Raw genomic sequence first — 19133 nt, 5'->3', positions numbered from 1 at the left:
CATATATGAATATGCCTGGCAAACACTTCTGAAGATTACAAAATAACACCTAAACATATAGAAAGGCCTATCTTGTCCTTGGTTAGGAAGAAAAATTATATAAAGACATCATGCTTTCTAAATAAGTTTATAAGTTAAATCCTATACCAGAGGAAAAAATACATTTTTTTTTTTCAGAACGCGTAAGGGTGATGCTACATTTTATTTGGAAACCTAACAAAGAAGAACCAAGAAAATGCTTTGTCAAGGGAAAATTAGATTAAATTATTTGCAGAGAATAACATGCTACACTAAACTCTTAACTACAATAACATAGCAACACGAAGAGACAGTCCACTGGAATAGAGTAGAAAGTTCTGATTTAGTCCTTAGTTTATATGGGATTTTAGACTATGATAAAGATACCATCTTATACAAAGGAAGAAAAAATGGAATATTTAATAGGATTGGCAGAATTTTTTTCAAAGAAAAACTAAATTAGGTGCAAAAGTGGCCAAATAACTTTATCAATATGCAGTATATATATTAGTACACAGATATAAAAAATGAAACCACAAAAATAGTAGAAAAAACACGTAAACACTATTTATAACCTCGAACCTTTCTAAAGTAGCATAAAACCTCGAAGTCATTTAGAAAAATGAATTGACACCATAAACTTACATGTGGGAGAAAAATCACGGCAAACAAACCCAGAAGACAAACAGTAATCTGGAGTAAATATTGCAACTCATTAAAGCTGCTTTCCTTAATGTCTAAAGAAGCGATACCAACTGATAAGAAGAAGATCAGTCATCTAATAGAAAAATGGGCAAAGCATGTGAACAGGGAATTCAGAGAAAGCAAAATAAGGCTCAGACACGTAGATGTTTAACTCCTAAGAACAATGTATATTAAATGACAAAGAGATACCATTTGTCCCCTGGCAGACTAGAAAATAATCCAGAAGAGTAACGATACACTTAGTTCTCTGGCAATGGGTCCACGGGCAGTCTCAAAGGTGGTTGGCGCGTGTACAAATCAGCTCCGTTGCTGTGAGGGAAAACTCCACACCCCCAATTACAAATGCATGTATCTTTCCACCTATAGATTTCTCTGGTAGAAATAGACACTATTGCTATACTGCACACCTGGGAAGTGACTCCCACAACTGATTTTCATGACAATACTGTTTCTGAGAACACAGGAGTGGAAACTATTTAAAGGTTGTTACATGGAGACAGGGATGATGTATTATGGTCTGTCGATATGTTCACCTGTAATACTATGAACGGGATAAAAATGAGGAAGATCATTACATCGTGGTAAAGGCCTATAAAATAAATTATTAGGTGGAGAGAAGTATGAGGTGGAATAAACCATTAGGTGGAAAACAGTGGTTTTCCAGGAGTGTGGTAGCTCCTGATTTGTGTAAATGTAAGTGTGGGTAGTGGCTTATATACACACACAACTTTTCTGGAAGGACAAACAAAGCTAATAACAATGACCTGACACGGGGAAGGAGAAATGTGGTGGACGTGTCAGCGTCCCATGGATTTTGATGCTTTTTGCATCGTGTAAATGACTCCTAACCAAACTGAAATGCTAATTTAAAAAAAAAATGTTTAGCCTCTTGAGAAATAACAAGGGGAAATAAGCGGCAGATTTTTTTACACGTGACCATTCTGATGTTTTTTTTCCCATTTTTTTGCCATATGCATGAATATCCTAAATGCACATTTATAATTAAAAGGAACAAACACAGAAGGCAAAAGAGTATTTTGAAATGAAAAATTTTTATTTGGTATCTCATTAAAGAGAAAGATTTATATATAATATATATGTATGTATTATATATGTAAGATATATATGATTTATATATATATTTAATATATATAATATAATGTATTAGAATATATATATTAAAATATATGTTTGCTTTGTAAGGAAATGTTTGCTTTGTAAGGGGTAGGTTTTCTTGATTGGTAAGAGCACCTTAGGGAGAAATATCTTAAATGCTTTGTTTTGTACATAGAATGATTTACAGAAACAACAACAAAAACAGAAGTCATGGGGCACCCGGGTAGCTCAGTTGGTTAAGCAGCTGACTCTTGATTTTGGCTCAGGTCATGAGCTCACAGTTCGTGGGATCGAGCCCGGCATCGGGCTCTGCATCGACAGCACGGAGCCTGCTTGGGATTCAGTCTCCCTCTCTCTCTGCCCGCACCCCCTCCACACGCTCGTGCGTAAGCACACATGCTCTTTCTCTCAAAACAAATAAAAATAAAAGCTAAAAAAACGAAATCATCAACAATAGAAGTAAGGGGAGAGAAATGACAAGATGGGGGCTCCTGGGTGGCTCAGTCGGTTGAGCTTCTGACTCTTGTTTTCAGCTCAGGTCATGATCCCGGGGTCGTGGGACAGAGCCCTGCATGGGGTACTACATTGAGCGTGGAGCCTGCTTGAGATTCTCTCTCTCTCTCTCTCTCTTTCTCTCTCTCTCTCTCTCTCCCTCTGCCCCTCTCCCACTCATGTACTTTCTCCTGCTCAAATAAAAAATAAAACTTAAAAAAAAGAAAGGGGGGGGTGCCTAGGTAGCTCAGTCGGTTAAGCGTCCTACTTGGGCTCAGGTCATGATCTCATGGTCCATGAGTCCGAGCCCCGAGTCTGGCTCTGTGCCGACAGCTTGGAGCCTGGAGCCTGTCTCGGATTCTGGGTCTCCCTCTCTCTGCCCCTCCCCTGCTCACGCTCTCTCTCTCTCTCTCCCAAAAATAAAATAAAAACGTTAAAAAACATGAAACAACAAAAAAAGAAAGGAATGGCGAGAGAATAACCATTTCTGAGAAGAAAGAAAAAGGTTAAGGTTCTAGCCTTTTGCCTTGATGTAGGTGAAATATTTAGATCTGGCTTGAGGAAATTGTCGCTACAGGGCACATGACCCACGTGTGACAAATGAGTAGGGTCACTGGGCCTTTCGGGAAGAGGCACACAAGGCAGTGCGCGCTGAAACGTCCGGGGGAAGTGCCTACCAGTCTCAGGAGATGAAAAAATGACAGGTGGCTGGGAGGGGAGGCCCCAGGCCTGGCGGTGGCCTGCCCAGCAGCCCTGAGCTCCTTCTGCTTCCATATACACATCCGTACAGCTCGGCCGGGATGACAGAAACTTCCTGCAGGCCCCCTGTAGCCACAGCAGAATAAAAGCAGAATCACTCAGGGCTGTTTTCTGCCTCTTTGATTTCTTTTTACCCCCCTTCCCCTGTTTGTCCCACCCTCACCCCCGGTAACCACCTACCTCTTCCCTGTATCTATGATCTTGTTGTCCTTTTTTTTGATTCCACATGCAAGAGACCTCAAAGGGCAGTTATTTTTCTCTGGCTTCTGTCACTTACACACACGCACACATGCACACGTACACACGCATATCACATCACAATTTCTTTGCCCGCTTGTCCATCTGTGGCTGTTTTCTGTGTTTCATTTGGAAATTTGGGCAACACCTACATGGTGACTGGAAATGATAGTGAAAGTAATGGAAAACGGTGATGGTAATAAAAACAGTTTGCGCACAGGTGCAGAGCAGAAGTACTAAGTTGGGAGCCCACATGAATACACCTCAGAGAGAACACGCAGGATCGTGATCCCTTTGGCTGGGCTCACGGAATGACCGATCTTCAGGTGTTGGCTGGGTTTCCATCCTTGCAAAGCCCATGACTTCTTTGGGATTTTTTCAAATAAAATGGTTTGGGACCATTGAGTTGATAGAGAAGGGCACAGAGTTCAAAATCCAGCAATATTGTTCCAAAGAGGAAGTCCTGGGGCGCCTGGGTGGCTCAGTTGGTTGAGCATCCGACTCTTGTGTTCAGCCCATGTCATGGTCCCAGGGTCGTGGGACGGAGCCCTGGATGGGGATCCACACTGAGCATGGGGCCTGCTTGAGATTCTCTCTCTCTCTCCCTCTGCCCCTCTCCCACTCATGTACTTTCACCTGCTCAAATAAAAAATAAAACTTAAAAAAAAAAAGAGTGGGGCACCTGGGTGGCTCAGTTGGTTAAATGTCCAACTTCGGCTCAGGTCATGATCTCACATTCATGAGTTTGAGCCCCACAATGGGCTGTGTGGTGACAGCTCAGAGCCTGGAGGCTCCTTTAGATTCTGTGTCTCCCTCTCTCTCTCTGCCCCTTCCGTGCTCACACACTCTCTCTCTCTCTCAAATAAACATTTACAAAATTAAAAAAAAAAAAAGAGTAAGTCCAGGGCACCCAGGTGATAGCAAGCAGGGAGGTGTGGGAGCAGAGGCAGACAGGAACATGTCATTAACTGGAGGGAGCAGATGCCCCACGGCCTCTTACCCCCCAGCCACCTAGCAACAGCACTGCGTCTTGCCCTTCCCACAGCCCTTCCCGCAGCCGCAGCAGCAGGGGCAGCAGCCCACCCGGTAGCACCTGCAGGTGATGCACCTGTCGCAGCGACCGCCTGAGCCACCGCAACTTCCACAGCCACAGCACCCCATGGTGTCGGTAGAGAGGACTCAGGAGAGGGGAGGAGGGAGACTCCAGAGGTGAGGGAGGTCTGGTGCCACCTTCTGCTGGGGGAGAGGAGGTGGATGATGGTGATAGAGCCACCCAGGACACGTGACAAATGGCTTCTTCTTTACTATTTATTCCAACATCCAGAAAAGAATGTAGCATCCTTTCTCATTTACATCCTTACTGGAAACATTTAGAGTTTTTTACCACATGGAGGAAGGACGGTCCCTCTACTGGGCAGAGTTCACCTGCATGAAATAAGAATTATTTCATGTTGCATGTAGTTATCTACAGTGTACAGGTCTGGAAAATAGCCCACCTGGCGATGAAAGGCTAGGATCAGGTAACTCAGAAGAACGTGCTTCAGAGTCGAGACAATGTCTAGTTCTTTCCTGACGCATATAGATTCTTCCCTACATATCAAAACACCTCCTATTCAGGTGAAAAGTGAAAAAGCAAGGTAAAAGCAACACCATTGTGAGCTGACCATCTGATGCCCCTTTACTCTTGCAGATGCTGGAAAACATCATCTGTGGGGAGGTGGGGAAGGGAGGGTTTGGGTGGCGTCTACACCAGGTGGGAGGCGGCGCTGGGAGTCTTTTCTAAATCTGGTTCTAGGACTTTAAGCTACTGAGCACAAAATTCTAAAGAAATTCTGAATTAGGTTTCTTTGGTCACAACAGTCTGGAAAAGATGTTGGCCTCCCCCCGTCCCCCTTCCCCTGCCCCCAGACACCTATATTCCCAGAAAGATCTAGATCCCAAACCCGAGTCTCTGTGTGACTTTACAAAGGAAGTTGGCTCGAGCAGGGTGCACACTTCACTGTGTGGACTATGCCCCGACAGCTTGGCCAGGCAGGAGGGGGCACAGAGGACTGGGAGCTGGGCCATCTCAGATACTGGAAGCAGGAGAAACAGAGATCAGGACTCGTCCAGAAAGGAACAGAAACCAGCAGACCTGAGAAAAGCTAACTGGTCCAATTTGCCAACCTCCTGTGTCCCCGACAACAGAAGAAGGAAGGAGATGGCCCGAGATGGTCTTTGATGGAAGGACATTTGTTTCATTCGTGCAGCCAACCCGCCCCGCTGAAGAGAGTCCGGCACGCTGCATGACCTGGGGAAAGTTACTTCACTTTTCTGCACCTCAATTTTCTCACCTGCAAAATGGGGACAAGAACAGTCCTACTTCGTCGGAGTGTCGCGAAGATTAAAGAGGTTAAGACGTGCGTCAAGTGGCCAGCCCACAGGCAAGGCTCGGTAAGTCTGGGCTGACGTTACTGTTAGCAATTATTTTTCGAAATGTGACATGGCCAGGCACCCCTTTTCTTGGGCTGCCTGAGGTTTGATGGCAAGACCACATTACTAGCATTTTGCTAAGACAGTCGGAATTGGAACATCTCCTGTTACTGCCTAATTACATCGCAGAGCAGACGTGTGAGTCTGGGAACCCACAGCCATTGCACTAATGGGAAAATGAGAAGTTTTGAGACGAGACTGCATGAGGAGGAAACTACTGAATGGCATTGGTAGAGATTCCTTCTAAAGTACTAAGCCCTCTTATTAACAGTTAATTCAGGGCTTACTACAAACTAGGCATTGTTCTAGCCCCTGCAACGAGCGTATTTTTACTCAGAGGTCTTAAAAAAAAAAAAAATCCTCCTTTGTTTTCTATTTGCGGCAGAGAAAGAGAAATTAAACAGCTCTCCTTACTTCCTACAGCATCAGCTTCTTCTCCATCTGATCCTGGCCCGGATTAGAACAACATATGCTGGCTTTATCTAAATTTACCGGGCTTTTCCTGCTTTAACGCTAAAGAGTAAACTAAAATGTTATTTTATTTGAAAGTATATGAAATTTAACTAAATGCTTACATTTCATTTACAGGTGTCCAATTTTGGCAGACCTTATCCCCATCTTTGGTCTGTAACTTTCTAGTATAGTTATTCTGAGGACACTGTAGGAATTGGGGGGGGGGGGTTATAAAGAGGGTGTAAAACATAGTTGCCAAAGTGATGTAGGCATTTTTGGCAGCGGGAAGGAAATCATTCTACAAATTCATTATCTCTAGCTTAGATTTTCCAGGTCTTGGGAATTTAAAAAAAAGGCTGGGTGAGGGGAAAAACAATATTAGGAAACTTAACTGTGTCCACTCCACAGACACTGTTATCAGAGGTATCACACTGGATACCTCTTGGTATACACCTCTTGGGGTTTCTCTTCCACAGTCAGGGTGACCCAGAAAGCTAAGGAGAGAATGTTGAAGAGTTAGAGGGGGCTAAAATACCCACAGCAAGTTCTTAGAGCATTGAGGGGGGAGGGGGGCACGGGGGGAGGCATCCCACACACACCCTGTTCTCTTCTACTAAACACAAAAGGAGAATTTTGGACAACACTGCCCTTTCCTTTTGTTTCCTTTCCTACCTTTGGAAACAATTATAAGGGCAACTGACCTAATCTAAGAATGTATGTGAGTTTCGAGGTCATTATCTAAAATCCGCAGTGCTGACTGGCCAGTGCCAGCCCTGGGAGCTACACCCACAAACAGGGAGAAGAATACTGGCTTGGAACCAGCTGCAAATGTCGGGAAGGAGGTGGCTCAAAAGCAGGTTGTAAGTGATACAGCAGAAAAAAAAAAAAAGTGATGTAGCTCATTAACAATGGCAACAAAGAGAGGCAGGTGGCTGAATCTTCAGCCTCAGAGACCAAATTGCTTTGGAGATTCTAGCAACGGAGGCTTGCTCAAAGGAAATGGTTGGGGGTGGGAAATGCATCAAGCTTTGGAGATAAGCATTCAAGTAAAATGTCATGGAACAAAAAGGCAAGTATGTGCCCTCAAAAATTCAACCCAACTAGATGTTCCAAGGAAGAACACTGTGACTTGGGAAAAGACCCGGGGTGTGAGATCCAAATACGAAGCTAGTAAAATAGTAGCGGGAGTGTGACCGACTGGTCTTCTTGCCACTAACAAAAATAGGTGCTGAGAAAACCCGAAAACTTCGCTTCTCCAAGAAGCTGTTAATGTGATAGCAGTGATCTATTTTTAATACGAGGAAAAAAGTCAATTCTCTGCGGATGCAAAGGCGGAGGCCTCATTAATCCGTGGTAATGAACTCTGCCCGGTCCTTCCGGTCTGCTGCGGATCGCAGCACGCCACGACGTGCCTCATTGCTCAATCAAGATTTTCAGCAGGTGTTGCAGATCTGCCCTGCAGACCGGAACTTGGACATCGCGGCTGACGGCGGCTGGCCTCGTGTCCCAGCGGAGCAGAGGACAGAACGCCGTGCTCACCTTGTGAATTTCTTTTTTTTTCTTTTTTTTTTTTTTGCTGACTAATGCTCTCCTTCTGCGCAAAGCGTCCTCTTCTCTCGCTTTTAAGACCACAAAGGTAAGCCCAGACAAGCTTTACTTTTCTGCTGGAGGGAACAGCGTGTGCAAAGACCCCTTTCCAGTGCCTGCTTCAGACACCGGTTTCACCCAATAGGGGACCACCCTTGCTTTGTCCCAGTAGGGCAAAATAAAATACGGACAAGTATTCCTTCCAGAGAGGAAAAAAAAAATTATATCAGAACAGAGAGGGTCATAGGAAAAGAATAATTTGTGTAGAATTCTTATTTATACTCCTTGTGATGGAGAAGGTACGTAAATCAAATAATAATTAAAATGTCATCGCTTTTTATCATTTGCCCAAGGCTGGAGGGGGGCTGCCACATTTACTCAAAATTGTATGCTGTTAAGTGTGGTGGTAGAGGCAAAGCATCCTTGAAACAACTTCTGAAAGTCGGCTAGCAGCATCAGCAGCAGGTTGGAACAGAAGGGGTCGATGCCTCATAGCATCCAAAGGATAGAGCTGGCTGTCAGTGCAGATGCTCTTCCCCCTGCATCTGAACTTTCAATCTAGGAACCTTTCCAGCTGGGAATTAAGCACCCCATCCCGGAAAGCCTGACAACTCTTAGATGCCACTAGCAATAAATAGCGCAGGATCTCTTCGGCCCAAGGAACAGCTTGTGGGGGGCTTAAACTGTTCAAAGAAAACCTCTGTAAATGTCCACTGAACTGATTTCAAGAATACATGCTGCATTACTCAGCCATGAAATGAATGAAATCTCGCCATTTGTGACAAAATGGATGGATCCAGAGAGTACAAAGCTAAGTGAAATAAGTCAGAGAAAAATACTATATGATTTCATTTGTATGTGGAATCTAAAAAACAAAACGAATGAAACAAAACAGAAAGAGACTCACAGATACATAAGCCAAATTGGGGGAGGGGGGGCTGGGAAGGGGCAAAATACATGAAAAGGATGAAAAGGTACAAACTTCCAGTTTTAAAATAAACCATGCCAATGTATTATACAGCATAGGGAATATAATGAGTCATGTTGTAATACCTTTGTATGGCCATAGATGGTAACTACACTTACTGTGAGGATCATTTCATAATGGTCTAAAAATATCAAATCACTGTGATGTACACCTGAAACTAACAGGATGTTGGATGTCAATTATTCTTATCCTTCAATAAGAAAAAGAGAATGGGGCGCCTGGGTGGCTCAGTTGGTTGAGCCTCTGACTTCGGCTGAGGCCATGAACTTGCGGTTCATGAGTTCGAGCCCCGCACTGGGCTCTGGGCTGACAGCTCAGAGCCTGCGGCCTGCTTCAGATTCTGTGTGTCCCTCTCTCTCTGTGTTCCTCCCCCACTCGCGTTCTGTTTCTCTCCCTCAAAAATAAAGATTTTTTTTTTTAATTTTAATGAGAAAAAGGGTGTGCATGCCGCAACTTATAGCAGTAGGGATAGATAATACGTGACATTTAATGACGCGCATCGTTGTAGACGGCAACCTGAAGCTGTACGTCACACAGTGGAAATTTGGGGGTGGGGGGAGGGCGACCTGGACAGAGGAGGAGGGAAGCAAGGCTGTAGAACAACTTGAAAGGAATGAGAGAAGGGAACTTCAGATCAGCACGCCCCACCGAGCAGGCAGAAGAAGATTTCGAGCTTTACATCCTTACAGAACTGGATTCTAAACTGCATGACCCCGGGCAAGCCACGTTATCTCTCCTGGAACGTCTGCCTGCCCATCTGCCAGGTTGAGACAATATCTGCTTTGTGAACTTCCGAGGATTCAAAGTGAGGCGTAGAAAGCATGTAGTATCAATGCCCGTCCAAGCAGGTATTAGGTTAAACGGCACGTGCCGGAGGTATTATTTTTCTGTGCTTGTTGATGGTATGTGTTAGGAAGCACTGATTTGGTTTTGATTGGGAATTGCGTCCTTGGAGTACACGCTGAGCACTCAGAATCTCAGGACATGTGGACAGACCGGTAAAGCCAGATTCTAGAAGGTCGCTGGAAGTAATAATTATGGGTGGTTATTCAAAGGTATCAGGAGAAGACAGGTTTCACTTGACTACCCACGTGCTTCCAGGGGTGCGGAGCGGCTGAAAGTCTTTTGTGGGCTGAAGCAGTTCAGATATTTGTGTGCACAAGTCATTTAAAGAGCGTGGCCCTCCACACTCGCCTCGTGCAGCACTAAATCCGGCAGCGTGCAGACCTGACCCTCAGGGGCTCCCTTTTTGGGAAAGTAATCTGGGCAGAGGTCTCGGAGTGGTTCTCGGCTTGGGGGTGGGGTGCATCGGAATCTGGAGAATCTCTGAGTAGCAGCTGAAAATTGCACCCAGGAGAGTCTGGTACTTCCTCTTGGAAGGGCACTCCAGGAACTCCATGAAAGATGGCGAAAGCCCTGATGGAGAACTCAGCCATTCATCCAACAGACGAGATAAAGAATGCAAAATCACCAACTGAGAAATGTTATCCAAACAAAAACCCTTAGAATGAGGTTTTTTTCCACACAGATGTGATCTAAACATGGGCAGGTGATGGAGCTTAAGGCATTGGTATGACTGTTGTAGAAATAAGGGAAAGAACGAAAGGAGAAGGCTGGAATATTGGGGGGCGGGGGGGACAGATACCCCAACGGAGCTAAGGAATAGTACAGTGACCATAGCTGATGACATAGCAAGAAGAGATGTTTGTAGACACAGCCAGACGACTGGATCCCTTCTTAGAGGGAGAATACAGTACAGAGGGAGAATACAATACAGAGGGAGAATGGGGAGCTGAGGTCGAATGGGAAAAAGGGTCCTTGGAAATGAGGCCTAATCCTGGCACTGTGGCCTATTCTTCTCCTCCTCTCTCCAAAGAGGCTGTGGTCCTCTTCCATCCCCATCAAGTGGGAGATTGTGTTTCTTCCCTTAGATTGATCTCTGGTTTTCTCAAGCCAAAATTCAGAGGGTGGAGGAATTTCAGCTTCTCCAGGACAGTGGAAATAGCTGTAGGTAGGCCCATGGAGGTCATGGAGAAGAAAAGACCAGAAGTTCAGCTCAAAGTGCAACTGTAGAATTGTGCAACAACCCACAGGCAGGCGGAACAGAAATATGATGAATGAAAGAAGAGAGTAGGCTTCCAGATGGCTGTCAGTATGGCTCATCGATGGCTCCGCAGATAGTCATTTCCTCAGCCACTTACACAAGAAACACCTAGAAAACCCCAGAAACGTTCCATATGGAAGAGCATATCCCTACTCTCTGTGAAGTAGAAGTAAATGGAAAACAGATCTCTCACCCCAACCACTGGCAAATAGTTTTCATTGTCATTATTCGTCTTGACTGATGTAATTTAGCGTCTATCATCGTCGCCTGCTCCACTTAGGTAAGAGCTTTATTGATAGAATTTGGATCAGCATTTATTTTACCTCGAAGAAGAGGACAGTCAACGTAATAGGTCCCCAAATAAGCCAGTCTTCATGGGGCCCACCTTGTGAAGGAACAGGGTGGGTGGTAGATAACATGGGGTAATCCGGAAGATCATCCCTCCCAAACCTCTTTGCCCACGGAAAGCCGAAATTCCACCCAAAGCAACTCACTCTTTTCCAGGGAACTTCATCTTCTATGGTGAACGTTATCTCTAACCTCCTTTCAAAATGAAATTACCAGACAGCCAGGTAATTGTTACTAGCAAGTGTGTGCGAACACACTTACGGCGTGTATTGCTCACTGTAGACCGCACACGTGTAGATCGCTGCCACTAAGAATACCAGAAGCCAAGTCCTTAACACAGGAGTTCTTTAACACAGCACATCGATTTCCAGGCTTTGTTTTATATCTAAGACACCACACACACATACACACACTCCCTGCCCCCATTATCTCAATGGTCCGCAGGGCAGGAGGGACCTTGTGAGTCAAGGAGAAGGGATAAAAAAAAATTCTGTGAGACTCAGCAGGGGAAGGCTCCTCAGAAGGTGGATTTTTATCTTAAGCTCATTCACCTCACAAACGTCTGTGCTTCTTTGTCTGTCGGCAACTCCAGATCATCCCCACCACAACCACCTGTCAGGGCATCCTCCCTCCTGCACGGAGGAAGCCTGGAATGATATTTGCCTGAACTCGCTTCCACTGTGTGGTTACAAGTCAGCCTGCTTACGAGAAGCACCCCTGTGAGATTTGGAAGATGGAAAATTCAAAAAAAAAAAAAAAAGTGGCCAGGATTTTCCAAGGCAGTTACCTTAATTGCAGTAAAATCCAGTATAGAATTCCTTCTCAGAGAGGCCTTTGGATACATACAAAATCCCCACTCCCTTAATAATATTTGAACCCAAATTTCCTGAAGCCTGGAAGAATATTCTCTAACATACCAGGGTGTATAAAAATAAAATATGATTAAATTTAAACAGTTACTGGAAAGTGTCAGATGTTGGAATTTTAAACCCAGAAATGCAAGTGGAGATTTTTCCATAAATTCATATCGTGTTTGGATTATCTGGGTCCTGTCGGAACTATTTCATAAAACACACTAGTTTTTGCCATTTTAACACGCAATATATAAAAACTCCTATTGGTTCTATTTCTCTGGAGAACCCTGTTGGGTACAATAGTCAATCTTACGCTATATTTTTTGATAGCACTAGGTAATTTATCCTAAAAAAAATGCTAATTGAGGACCTACTAAATACTAAATATAGTAGACACCACAATGGATGGATACAGCTCTTCTTTTTAAAGGGAAGAAATAGGGGTGCCTGGGGGCTGAGTCGGTTAAGCGTCTGACTCTTTGATTTCAGCTCAGGGCATGATCTCACGGTTCATGGGTTTGAGCCCCGCATCAGGCTCCGTGCTGACAGTGGGGAGACTGCTTGGGATTCTCTCTCTCCTTCTCTCTCTCTCTGCCCCTGCCCCCCCAAAAGATAAATAAATAAACGTTAACAAAAACAAAGGGAAGATTTGAACAAAAACCATTAAGCATATAGAGAGTGACAGAAAAAAAAACAACCATCTCGGACAGGGTGTTTTGAGAAGTTAAAAGGGGCATTGGAGCACAACCTGTATGAACGTGTGGGATGCAGCCCACCTTCAGGTGCCTGAAGGAAAAGTATTCCAACAGGTGGAACGGGAAGAATTCAAGGCCCCCAAAACCAAGTGCATTTGACTCACCTGGGCATGGGCAGCACACGGTCGTGTAGGTTTTCCTGTGGAAGGTACGCTGAGCCGCGGTCAGGAGACAGGCCCTGTCACTACCCAGCAGTCACGTTATCTTCCAGTCTTTACTTCTTTCTAGAGACATGAAGCATTAGGACCAGACTGGTGTTTCTTTCCAAAACACTCACAGTGGCTCTGCATTCTCTGCCCCCTCTCAAGGAACTCCAACGTACACATAAAGATTGTGAGGAACATTCCAGCAAGGGAGCTCGTGTGACTTGACTTAACCCAATGCTTCTGAACTTACTTGGTCTCAAAATTCTATTTCTATTATGAATCAAATTTGAATTCATTGAAAACACTTTTAGAAACGCCAGACTCTAAAGAGCCCATTTATCTTTCAATTCTAAAGCAGTCTGAACAATGGGACATAAAATCACGCCCCCCCCCCCCAATTCACCCCTCATCTCCAGCAAAAAGAGAGCAGCTTTTAAATTTATTCCTGGAAGTAGAACCTCTCTTACATATAAATTCATATGTGGAAAAAAATAAATACATTCCGGGGCGCCTGGCTGACTCAGTTGGTTAAGTGTCCTACTTTGGCTCAGGTCATGATCTCGCGGTCCGTGAGTTCGAGCCCCGTGTTGGGCTCTGTGCTGACAGCTCAGAGCCTGGAGCCTGCTTCCGATTCTGTGTCTCCCTCTCTCTCTCTGCCCCTCCCCCACTTGTGCTCTGTCTCTCTCTGTCTCACAAATAAATGAACATTTAAAAAAATTTAAAAAAAAATAAATTCCTATGTGAACGGTCAATAAACAAAACAGATAAAAATCAGAGATGTCTGGGCTGAAGCAAAGGTCTGGATTTGATGGGACATCATCCGCTCTCTGTCCCCGTGTGCCAGGATCACACCGCCCTCTAGTGTCTAATCTTCAAGGAGCGTAAAGCCAAAACCAACCCCGAAATCTCATTCAAATTTCCAGCTTCAGAACTGCCTCCAAACTGCTGTTTGCTAAGCTGTGACTCTCAACGTGAGGTCCCCCAAATGGCAGCCTCAGCATCGCCTGGAAACTTGTTAGAAATGAAAATTCCCAGTCTCAACCCTCCAGGCTGAGACCTGCTGAATCAGTGAGTGGGGAGAGACCCACTGGACGGTGTCTCCCGTTTTAGCACATTCTCCTACCAATTTTTTCTTTTTTTGTACCATGCTGCTTTCAGTTAAGGGGTAAAAATGGACTCGGGACAGCCTGTCAAAACCCAAAAATTCACAAAGGAGTTTCTATACCTAGCAGTTGTTCAGCAATTTTCACTTTACGCCATTCTTTCTGACTCAATAGGAGTTACATCCATTCCAACAATACACTGGACCCAATGTATTTGTAGCACTGCCATGAATAATCAAAGAAGGTTCTAGAATGAACCTGGTCATCTTTTCTTTAACAGAAAGTGTCTGCAGTGATAATGCCCATTGGAAAAAAAAAAAAAGAGGGTTTGCATCGTGAAATCCCTGTAGCACTAGCCCGCGTTTATCGCGTGTGCAGGATGGTGTTTCCATCGTTAAGTCTTTTAATCTGGCCAGCCGTGCTGAATTTATGCTCTGTTCAGACCAGGAGATCAAATAAAGGTGCATGAATGGTTTAGAGCAATTTTCCTACAGCTACAATAAAACTGGCTTCCTTCCTTCCTTCCTTCCTTTTTTTTCTTCTTTCCCCAAAGGCTTCCTGAGTACTTGGGGGTGGATGAAGGCTCTGTTGGCTGAAAACAGAACCCTACTAAACGTGCCCTGGGAACATCAGCCTCCCGTACAAGAGACACCTTCATTGCCACCGTCACACGCTTCTTTCTAAAACTTGATAACTTGGTAAAGAAGACAGATTCGGTAAAAAGGAGAGCAATTGTTATAAGCATCAGTATCTCAATGGAAAAATCAATATAAAACTTACAAGTAGAGTAGTGACTAAGCCATAGGGAAATTTATAAATTTTTATTTAAAAAATACAGTTTAATGGAGCACCTGGGTGGCTCAGTTGGTTAAGCGTCCAGCTCTTGATTTCAGCTCAGGTTATGATCTCATGGTTCATGGGTTTGAGCCCCACATTGGACTATGCACTGACAGTGCATAGCCTGCTTGGGATCTTCTCTCTCCCTCTCTCTCAGCCCCTCCTCTGCTCTTTCTCTCTCTCAAAAAGTAAATAAACTAAAAGAAAAAAAAATTTTTAATTATAGTTTGCTTAAGCGGGTGACCTAAAAGGGTAAGTATCATTTCTGCAATTCGTACAACATTAAATTTAAAAACCTAAGGGGCGCCTGGGTGGCTCAGTCGGTTAAGCGTCCAACTTCGGCTCAGGTCATGATCTCTCAGTCTGTGAGTTTGAGCCCCGCATCGGGCTCTGTGCTGACAGCTCAGAGCCTGGAGCCTGTTTCAGATTCTGTGTCTCCCTCTCTCTGACCCTCCCCCGTTCATGCTGTCTCTCTCTGTCTCAAAAAATAAATAAATAAATAAACGTTAAAAAAAAATTAAAAACCTAACATTTCAGTCTTTTATGAGAACATTTCAGTTTTTGAACAACCACCATATGGGGTATAAACAATGTTTATTACCTAGCTGAAGATATTTATAATTAGCTACAAAAACAAACTGGGAAATTTCACTCCGTATGTAAATAAAGATGCGTTTTCCTTTTTATATTTAACAATAATGAAAGTATGAATACAAAGAAATCTGGGCTAGAATATGTTTCATGAAAAATTTTAAACGTGAAATACATCATACATTTTGTCCAAATTATCAAAAATTCCTATTAGGTATATCAAAGTCAATATCAGCTTCCTAAGATGACTGTAAAAAAAAAAAAACAAAAAAAAAAAAGTAAGTGCGGGCACCTGGGTGGCTCAGTCGGTTAAACATCCGACTTCGACTCAGGTCACGATCTCTCGGTCCGTGAGTTCGAGCCCCACGTCGGGCTCTGGGCTGACGGCTCAGAGCCTGGAGCCTGCTTCCGATTCTGTGTCTCCCTCTCTCTCTGCCCCTCCCCTGTTCACGCTCTGTCTCTCTCTGTCTCAAAAATAAATAAACGTTAAAAAAAAAAAAAGTGCCACAAAACTGGGTGGTTTAAAACAACAGAAATGTATTCTCTCTCTCATAGTTCTGGAGATGAGACATCTAGAACGAAGGTGTCAGCAGGACCCTCCACCCTCTGAAATCTATAGGGCAAGAGCCTTCCTTGCCTCAGTCAACTTATGGTGTTTGCTGGCAATCCTTGCTGTTCTTTGGTTTGTGGATGCCTCTCTCCAATCTTTTTTTTTTTTTTAAGTTTATTTACTTTTAAGAGAGAGCAGGGGGAGAGGCAGAGAGAGAAGGAGAGAGAAAATTCCAAGCAGGCGCCCAAGTGGGACTCAAACTCATGAACCATGATATCATGACCTGAGCTGAAATCAAGAGTCAGATGCTTAACCTGCTGAGCCACCCAGGTCCCCGTGCCTCTCTCCAATCTTTGCCTTGTTATCACATGGCCACCTTCTCCCTGTGTGTCTTTGTACCTGTGTTTCTCCTTAAGCATCTCAGTCATATTGGAATAAACACCCGCCCTGCTCTAGGATGACCTCATCTTAATTATATCTGCAACAACCCTGTTTCCAAATAATTTCCATTTTGAGGTGCTGGGAATTAGGACTTCAACATACTTTCTTTGTGTGGGGGACACAATTCAGCCCATAACAGTCCGCCTTCTGGCCTCTCAAAATTTACATCCTTCCCACATGCAACATTACGTTCACCCATTTCCCAACATTTCCAAAGGTCTTCACCATCCCAGCATCCACTCCAAGTCCAGGCTGTCATCAATTCAGAGTCCCAAACTTCATCATCTAAATCATATAGATCAATATGGGTGAGACCCAAGGGATATGATTCATCCTTTGGTAAAATTCGCCTTCACCTGTGAACCAGAGAACAAGGTATCTGCTTACAGAACACAATATCACAGGACAGAGTAGACATTTTCTTTCCAAACAGGAGAAATTGAAAGGAAAAAAGGGGGTAATGGGTCCTAAGGAAGTCTTAAAAATTATCAGGGCAAGTTCTATCAGATTTCAAGCCCTGAGAATAATCCTGTGTGGCTCGATGCTCTGTCCTCTGGGCCAGATAGGGCGGCAGCCTCCCCGTGTTGGCCTTGAGGGGATCTCATCAGCCCACACTTCTGCATCTGTGCCTCTGCCTTCAGGGTCATTCTTTTTTCATTTCATGCTTCCCCTGCCCCTGTTAGTCCAGGCTAGTAGTGATTCTGTGGATATAAAATTCTCAAAGATCCTTCAGACTCCTGTGCAATTCAGAGAGGTGCAAACCATCAGGCAAGAGGGCCCTCCACGGAGCATTCCTGGGGAACCCCATCTCTGTTCCCAGCTTTTGCTAACATGGTTCATTGGATCCATTAGCCACACAGCCGAGCTCTTTAGCAAATGATTGTCCAGCTACGCTCTTGGCACTGTTTGCAAAGTATGCTATCTAGATGGGCCGAGAGTCTTTCAAATCATTGAAGACTGGTTCCTTTTTGCTTTGCAGTTCCTTCCTCAATTTCTTTCTTTTCCCTCATATTTTACTATAACCAGCAAGGAGAAGCCAGGCTGTGCCTTCAACACTGCTTGGAGCTCTCCAAGCAAAATATCCAGATTCGTTTCTTACAAGTTCTCCTTTCCTTCCAACAACAGAACAGAATTCCATCATGTTCTCTGCCGTTTTCTAACAAAATTCACCTTTCCTCCAGTGTCCAATAGCGTGCTTTTCCTTCCCATCTGGGACATCATCAGAAACACCTTTACCATTCCTATTTCTAGCCACATTCTGTTCCTGGTGATATAGGTCCTCTTTAAGACAATAGGCACTTTCTCCGTAGCCCTCTTCTCTTCTTTCTGAGCCCTCGACAGAATTGCCTTAAACAGTAGTATTTCCACCAACAATCTCTTCAAGGCATTCTAAATTTTTTTCTATCAAATAGCCCCAAATTCTTCTAGCCCCGATCCATTATCCAGTTCCAAAGCCGCCTCCACGTTTTTATGTATTTGTTACAGACCACATCACCTCCCAGCACCAACGTCGGTATCAACAATGCATCAGTCCTCATGATTTCCTGGATGCGAGGGAAACGTGCCAATGAAATGAGTCCCTAGTCCTACCTGACGACCTCCGAACAGCAAGATGAGTGATGTGGCTGTTGAAAGTCAACTAGAAAGAAATCTGTCAAATCGCCCTTAAAAATGATGAGGCCACGTGGTCACTGTGTGTTAAACAACACTGCAGGTTAGAAAGGGCAGAGCAAGGTCCAGATGGAAAGTGCTGGCATGGAGAGCTGATTTAAGAAATCTAGATTTTAGAAAACACCACCACTTTTAATACTTAGTCATGGTGAGCTGGAGCATAGAGATTATTTTCTTTTAATTCTTAATAAGTATATACAGGAAATGTTCACTAATTTAGAGACGATGCTAACTGAATTTAGTAAAACATCATGGAAAAGAATTGGTGTGGACAGCATGTATTTGGAGCAGAACCTAACTAAACTGACCAAGTGTTCTGCGTAATGGCCCGACCATAAAGGCCTGATTAAAAGGCAAATACGTATGACTTATGACCTTTTATATGTAAGTTAATAGTTATAAAGGGCTTTCAGACTATTTAAGTACTTAAAGGAATAGTTTTCCTTGCAAATCTAATCTCAAACCATAAACTTACTTTTTCAGTGTCTTATTATTCTCTTAAAATAATTTTGAAATTACTTATACATTTTGTACTGATGATCAATGATTCAACTTAGCTGGGGCTATCAATATGAGCTGTTAACGTTATCAGCAATTCATTGGTCTTGTGATTTCCTGAGTCATGGGACTAGAGCAGATTCTCAAAGAAAGGCTAGGGGAAAACCCTGATATTTATCGCGTTACGCAGAACCCCAGTCCTCTCCTGTTGAACTCATTTACTCCCCGGAAACAATAAAGTAGATCATTGTTACCTTCTTGTAATCAGTGGGACTAGGAGAGGTAAAGGAATTCAAGTAAGTTCAGCCAGCTATGGTTAGTTAATACAACAGAAAAAAACCCTATTATCAGAAGGTGCACGGCACAGTAATAGCCAGGATATCTATTAGATGCCCACCCAGTCCTTCC

General features: G+C 43.9%; 1 protein-coding gene and 1 long non-coding RNA gene across 3 annotated transcripts in view; one reads left to right on the top strand and one right to left on the bottom strand.

Moving 5' to 3' along the window:
• Nucleotides 1-4617: 4617 nt before the first annotated feature.
• LOC122481867 lies at nucleotides 4618-18531 on the bottom strand. 2 transcript variants are annotated; one of them, XR_006296947.1, is made up of 3 exons: nucleotides 18147-18531; nucleotides 12993-13112; nucleotides 4618-4752 (listed from the first exon to the last, which is right to left on the bottom strand). It is a non-coding gene; the product is annotated as an uncharacterized LOC122481867 (long non-coding RNA). The 2 variants fall into 2 exon arrangements; XR_006296948.1 differs by lacking the exon at nucleotides 4618-4752 and adding an exon at nucleotides 5550-5660 and having other exon boundaries at nucleotides 18147-18528.
• LOC122481866 (thiamine transporter 2-like) overlaps nucleotides 5239-19133 on the top strand; it is a 41993-nt gene continuing 28098 nt past the window's right edge. Inside the window, exons 1-2 of the mRNA XM_043578048.1 lie at nucleotides 5239-5760; nucleotides 7693-7888. The gene's annotated coding sequence lies outside the window, so the exon portion shown is untranslated. The remainder of the gene's footprint in view (nucleotides 5761-7692; nucleotides 7889-19133) is intronic.

The sequence above is a fragment of the Prionailurus bengalensis genome, chromosome C1 (genome assembly GCF_016509475.1).
Source record: "Prionailurus bengalensis isolate Pbe53 chromosome C1, Fcat_Pben_1.1_paternal_pri, whole genome shotgun sequence".
NCBI lineage: Eukaryota > Metazoa > Chordata > Mammalia > Carnivora > Felidae > Prionailurus > Prionailurus bengalensis.
Note: the sequence above shows the minus strand (reverse complement) of the source record. Positions and strands in the feature narration are given on the sequence as shown.